Source organism: Belonocnema kinseyi, chromosome 3, assembly GCF_010883055.1.
Source record: "Belonocnema kinseyi isolate 2016_QV_RU_SX_M_011 chromosome 3, B_treatae_v1, whole genome shotgun sequence".
In the NCBI taxonomy this organism is placed as follows: domain Eukaryota; kingdom Metazoa; phylum Arthropoda; class Insecta; order Hymenoptera; family Cynipidae; genus Belonocnema; species Belonocnema kinseyi.
Window position 1 is genome coordinate 157,765,920 of NC_046659.1, and position 7,311 is coordinate 157,773,230.

Sequence of the window (7,311 nt, forward strand, 5' to 3'; positions counted from 1 at the left end):
ATTTAGTAATTTATATTATATTCTTAGCTGAAACAGAAAACATAATGTTATAAGAAAACAATGCTGGCAGAAATCGAAGACGAGGCTTCGGAGCTGCAGAATTATGACTTCCGCCTGTGCTAGAAACGAACTATTATAATTGGAATTTCTTGATACTTATTACCTTAGTGCTAAAAACAATTACTGATATAAGAGGCCTCTAAATAAAACCATTAAGATTATTATGTTACTTAAAAGAAATTAGAAGTGAAATAAATTCGAAATTTAATACATTTAAAACAACCAATTATTAGGTTAGAATCAATTATAAAATGAATGCATATTTTTTATTCAACTTATTGAAAATAATGGATTTTTTAGATCGCTTTATTTTAATCTGAATATTTTTGAACCATTTCTTTAGTTTTTGATTTTTTTAATTGGGCTTGGGATTTTTCAAATGGTTTTTTCACAAATTTTGGAATGAAAAGAATTAAAATTGAAAATTAGAAACAATTATTTATTGAGTGAATTTGTTTTCGCCGAAAAATGCTCTTTTATGCAAATTTACAATAAAACAGTCATTGAAATATATTTATACAATCATACCATCTAAAACAATTATATGTATTATATATAAAATTAGAAGTATACTATCGTAATTCGTTATCGTAATTTTAGTATTAAATATTACCTGTGCAGTAAATAATAGTAATAATAATAATTCGAAATTATAAGGGTTTATAAAGATTTTTTATTATCAGGTATATACAAAATTATTTTTATGTTACAATTAATAATTACTTAATTAAAATTGGAATTTAGTGTTTGCTGTTTTGACTCTGGAAGTTAGGAAAGACAATGTAAATATTTTCTTAAACCATTTATTATAATATTTTATAACTGTAACATTTTTCGTAATGTGTGAATTTCTACATAACCCTAATTACATCCAGTTCTTCACAATGTCAAAATTTCCGTCGCGCAATTTGTTACAATAAGAAACTTCAGCAGTATCAATATCCGTTTTTGTTAAGAGTTCCCAATGAAATTCGGTACGGAAAATCTTATAAGCTCGAAGATGATGATTGAAGTAGCAATCAAACATTGATTTTGTGATCAGAAAGAAATTAACTTCGTCAATCAATACTATGAAATGCACAAAGTAAAATTACAGACCTAATTCGGAAAACGTTACTATTACGCTGTCCTTTTTTACTGCGTTGCCCCTGTACTGGATGCAGTTAGTTGAATTAAGTTTCTCGTTCAAATGTTTCGGTCATAAATGAGCAAAACTTGTACTACTTGAAATTCATTAATTCATCACTATTTTCTATGACATAAAAAACATAAAATAATATTAAGAATAATATAACATGAAAATTTCAAATAACTATTTATCTATTAACAGATTTTGAACACGTTATAGATTCATAAGAAAATAAAAAAAAAGATTTTTGAATATTTCCGGTTTGTCAGAAAGATTCTAGAAGATTTGAAAGAAATTTTATTCTTCTTAAGGATTTTACCAAATAATGGGGTAAATGCTAGTCTTTTCAAAAGAATTTTAGGATTTTTAGAAGTTTGAAAGAAATCAAAAAATATTTGATAGATTTTCGGAAATGTTTCTTAGTTTTTGAGATTTTTTATTCACTTAAAACCTCTTAATTTCCCGAAGATATTTGAAACTGACTTGAATTTTTCTCCAAATTTTCAAAAACCATTCGGAATGTCAAAAATTGCCTTATAATCATCTATATTTCCAAAAGTTTTATAAATTTCATAATTCCCTTTTAATTTCTTCAATTTTACTAAATATTTCTTGAATTAATTCGCTTTTTAATGTTTTTTAAAATTTCTCAATCCTTATGAATTACGGATTATTCTTTGACATTTTTTTTAAATCCTGCGAAACGTTTACCGACGTGAGCTTAAAAAATGGTGAAACATAAGTACATGCGAGGGCTTGTAAAGAATTATTTTCCTTCGTTTTTCTTAAACAATGTAATATAGAAAAATTCAAAATTTTGGTTAAGAATCTTTCACATACTTTTTAAAAGTTTCAGGAAATAATTGAAAATGTTTTGTGATACTTTTTCAATTTTCTCATAAAATTTATTAAAAATCAATCATTTTAAATTTTACCATCAAAATTTTTTCACTTTCTTGACAACCGGAGAAATTCAATATAACTAAAAAATGTTAATATCCTTAAAAATCAAAAAAATTATCTGTAACTTTTCCATATTCTTTTTACACACATTTTGAGATTTTAAATTCTTGCAAAAAAATTTTTTTCCATGATTTAATTTTACTTATCTCTTTCAAAATCTAAAAAAGTTGATAAATTATAGTGTAGTAGCGAAGTTCTAAGGACTGAATTATTCTCTATTACTAAACAATCATGTAAAATTTAATTTTTCTCTACTAAGAATGATGTTAAACAACATTTAAAAATAAATTTTATGATAAATTACAATTATTTAGTGTAATGTTACGTAATATGTGATCGCTCCCTAAAGTGATTTACACTTTTAAAAGTTTAAAAAAAATGGTTACAAATAGAACATCTTTTAGATGAATTCACAGTAAAAAGTTGGGGGTATATTTTGTTGCAGGTAAAATTATAACGGTGTTCACTGTACCACGGTCGGGGTTTAGATATCTCTTGAAGTTGGGGTACGACATACCGAATATGTAGGGTACGAAATACCGACTAGGTCAGTTACGAAAAGTCAGATGTTACTGTTTTGAAATTTTGACAGATGATGTCAAGCATGCTATGGTCTTAGAAAAGTTGAAGGTATGCGGATTCCACTTTGTGAAACTAGGTTTTGTGGTATGAGCATGATTGAAATTACCAGGGGTGGGATTCTTATGTCCACTTATGCCCACATTTTTGAATCTCTCTTTCTAACGCATGAATGTTCAGAATGTTTATTATATCTTTCAAGGCATTATTTATTGCCAAAAAAAGTTTAATGCTCGAGTTATAAATATAAATTTGCATATTTTGTTAGCGAGAAGTTCAAATCGAGGTTCTGTTACTTCCATTTAAATAGATAGGAAACAAACAGTACGAGAATTGGGTAAAAATTTACATATGGACAAAAAACAAATTATTATTTAAATAGTATAGTTCTATAGCTCATAAATAATTGTAGATTCAGTTCTCGTCTTTTTTATTTCTAATTTAAATAAGTTTGTTTTTAAATTAATGGAAGGGAACCTATTATTATAAATAACAATGTTAAAAGTGTATCATAATATTTAATTTTAATAATAAAGTAATGCTTTGAAAAATATTTCAAGCTTTCTAGATTATGTCTAGTAATAGAAAATTTGTTCAAATAGTTTTTATTTTGATTAAATTAAATTTGTACGTTTCCCTAATGTTTTTTTTTTAATTCAGTCAAATCTGTGGATGCGATTATTACGCGTATAGAAAGGCCTTTTCATCTGAAATATCGAACAGCCTCATGCTTGGGGAATTTAGCATCCATATTCTCTACTTTTCTACTAATCTTAACATGCTTATGCACCACTATGTATTTTTATTAATGTGCGCATTGTTTAAGATAAAATGTTATATTCTGCGCAAACAAGGATATTTCTAGCATGCGCAGTAGTGATTCTTGTGTATTTTTAAATTCACACATGGCCTTACATAACCTAAAAATACATAGAAATAATTACTGCGCATGACAGAGATATGCGTGTTCTGACACCACTGACTTGGGCTGGGGGATAATCTATCTCTCTCGTACAGCAACGTGGTTGGTCTTTTCAATTTTGCTCCATAAGTAGCTCTTGACTTGCGCATACATGTAAACTATCTCACCTTCATTTAGAGGGGAGCGATAAACAGCCAATCAGATTGCTGCGCGAGAGAGATAGCTTATCCTGCTAACACATAGTCTGTCTCTTTTATTTTGCCAATAACTCTGCCATTGCCTGGTTCCCTCCAGTTACATACGCGCTAAGATTTCTAATATAAAGTATTTCAAGTTGTGACGTCAGCTGGCAAGATTCCTGTACAATGAGGGCCAAGCAATAATACAAATCCCAGAGGATAAATCTTAATTTAGTTAATAACTTGGGAAAAATTATTTTTCGCAGTTACAAAAAAAATATCGATTTTATTATTTAGTTTAATAGTTTTTGAAAAATGAAAATAATGTCTGAATACACTTATCGTAAAAAATAATTAATTTCCAAGTTATTATAAAAATAAAGTTTAGTCCCATGTATTTGGTATTATTGCTTGGCCCTCAGCGTGTAGACATCTTGGATATCCCCACCTAATCTGAAATACATAATAGCTCAATTTTACAAAGTGCGGACAATGCACATGCTAAACTTCAATTACCATGACGTACAATTAGCGAAGCTGTAAAAATAATAAACAATGCATTTAGACATGGTTATTTCAAATCATAAAAAGTATTTAAGAAGTTATGGACGCGTAGATTATGCGTCGAATGATGTTTTTCATTGCGTACCCTAAGAAGCGGACACGTCGAATCCATAGTGATTGAGAATCTGTATCCTACATTACGGTGCAGCATTCACACCGTAAGGGTAATTTTTGTTGCAGGTATATGGTACCCTGGTATTGGTGCTTCATTAGCACTTTCTTTTTTCTGCGAACTGAAAAAATTATACTGCGGAAATTTCCAATTTGAAAAAGTGCAATCGAAAATCAACGTTCAAATAAATCGACTGAAAACACTTTTTTCTACCAGGGTGAGTGACCCAGTGAATGAACACTTAAGGAAATCACTGATTACAACTAGTCCATTTCACGTTATAATAATTGATTATTCTTACAAAACTTTTTCAAATAGATTTTTAAGGGTTCAAATTTCATAATCCGATAAATAAATTTTATTTTTACCAAAAAGCTTTATAAAAAATAATTAAATAGTGCAAAATTAACGAAAACACCAGTGAATGAACACTGTGAGCCAATGAATGAACAGTAGAGCACCTGTGAATGAACACTATAATCACTAAAAATTAGAATTAGGATTTAGGTATAAAATTACATAGGTACATTACAAAATGAGCAATTAAATAATGTAAAATATTAGAAAGCGTTGCGAAATTTATTATATATATATTATTTCAATAAAAACAACAAGACATTTAGATATAAAGAAAGAAGGGAATAGAAAAGTTAAACACAGCACTAGGTTAACTTTTCCTAATGTTTTATTGCAATATGTATTTTTAAAACATTTCTATCAGTTCTTTTAACCTTACAAAAATACAACTTTTCGTTTAAAAATAGATAACTCTTATCTAGTGACTACAATAGAAAACTGCGATTTCTAGGACACATAACATTTTTAATACAACACCTTACTATGTTGCTTTAGGTTAAATTAGCAAATAAATATAAATCACAGTGTTGTAAAAATGGAAATTCTTTAAGCATTTATAAATATATATTGAATAGTACGCAGTAGCACCTAGCACAAATTATTTTTTTATATAGTTAAACAACGTTTTCTAAATGCCAAAAAAGCATTAAATTTCTAACCTCAAAGTTGCCTTACCTTTAATTTAGTTCGTGCGTACTTTTTTGATGTTCCAACCACAAAAATATACATTGAAACTATAACTATTTATAGTTTATATTTATATTTATAGCTTCGATATTTATAGTCACATTAATTGAAACAAACTTATTTATATGTAACGAAACAACATCCAGGTCTCCGTCACTTGCTGTTCATTCAGTGGACCTGCGGGCTGACAGTTTTGCTCCAATAAATGAACACAGCGTTCGTTCACTGGGCCACGGGCAATTTAAAGGTCCAGTATGTGAACACTCATTTATTAATAAAAAACGTACTTTTTGTCAAAAAACCTTGTGGGAAATTGAATAATAATATCTTACAACTATAACAGCACAACTCTGATGCAGAAAAGGTCAAGAATTTTTTTGTAAAAGCAGTGTAAACAAGGAGTTGCTTAGGCACGTACCTTATAGTGGTCGACGACTTTCTCACCATCACTCACCATAATCGATGATACTTCACATTCAAGAAATTTTTAAAATTATTTACAAGAATTTACTGCAATGAATTGTATATTAAACTCTTCAAAATTTCTTTAAGATTTCAAATATATAGAAATTCATAAAGACTTTAACTTTGAAAGGTTATATTTATATATTTTTCCCATTAGTGTTCATTCACTGGTGACTGTTCAGCCACTGGATCACTCACCCCATTAGAAAAAAAATATCGCCGTTAAGAAAAATTTACTTTCCTTTGCGGCCTTTTCTGGTCCTAATCATTCCCGTTTATTTTTCGGATTCCTGGGTTAACGGGCACCCGGTATAGCCATATAAATAATATAATAATATATAATAATATATAAATAAATATTAGATATTCAAAAAATGAATTATAAATAGAAATAGCAGTCTAATCACCTCTTCGAAACACGTGTTTTTAATTGGCTTTTGATGTTTTGTGCCTAAACACATTCATCAATCGCACTTCTAAAAACTTTAGCTTCGGGGTTTTTCTTAAAGTTTTTAATCTCTTTAATAATTACTTCTAATGAATCCTGATTCACAGCAACACTAGACGTAAGTGTCAAGATCTTGCCTGAGTCCAGGTCTCGTATGACCGAATTCTGCAGTCATAAAAAATCCCTTGGTCAATAATTTTATTATATTTTTTTCGAAGAAAAAGATTTTACATCGTTTATTATAACAAGTTTTCTGTTGAAACTTACCTTGTCGTCAATGTCGAGAGTGAAGATACATACCTTTTCGAATTTTTTTTTTTGCTACATATAGATAAAAAGGAATTTAGGTTATACCGTAGATAAACCAAAATGCGTATTATTTTGTACACAAGCAAACTGCAATACTGCAGGGTTGCAAAATTACAATCACGGGTTTTTCCCAGGCTGAACGCGGTCGAGAAATTCATCACAAAACTTTAAAGTCAAATGCTGACAGCTGTTGTCAAAAAAAAAAAAAAAACTGACGCGCTCGAGTAACATCGAAAATATGGAAAAAGTATTTCTTCGAATCACTGTAGCAAATAATACTATATTTTCGATTTTATCTTAGGTATCCTTCGAAATCTCTTAAAAATAAACATTATATTGCTACTTATAAAAACAATAGTTTCTCTGTGTGCGTGCAGGTTTTTGAATGAATTTTAACAATGCATTTGAAGAATTTAAGTAAAATGAAATTTGTACCGTTGTTACGAGGGTAGTTCAATAAGTCCTTAGAATGACCAACAGATGGCGCGCGAATCGCTCCAAATCATCTGTTTTCAGTCAGCACCACTCCCGACTAGA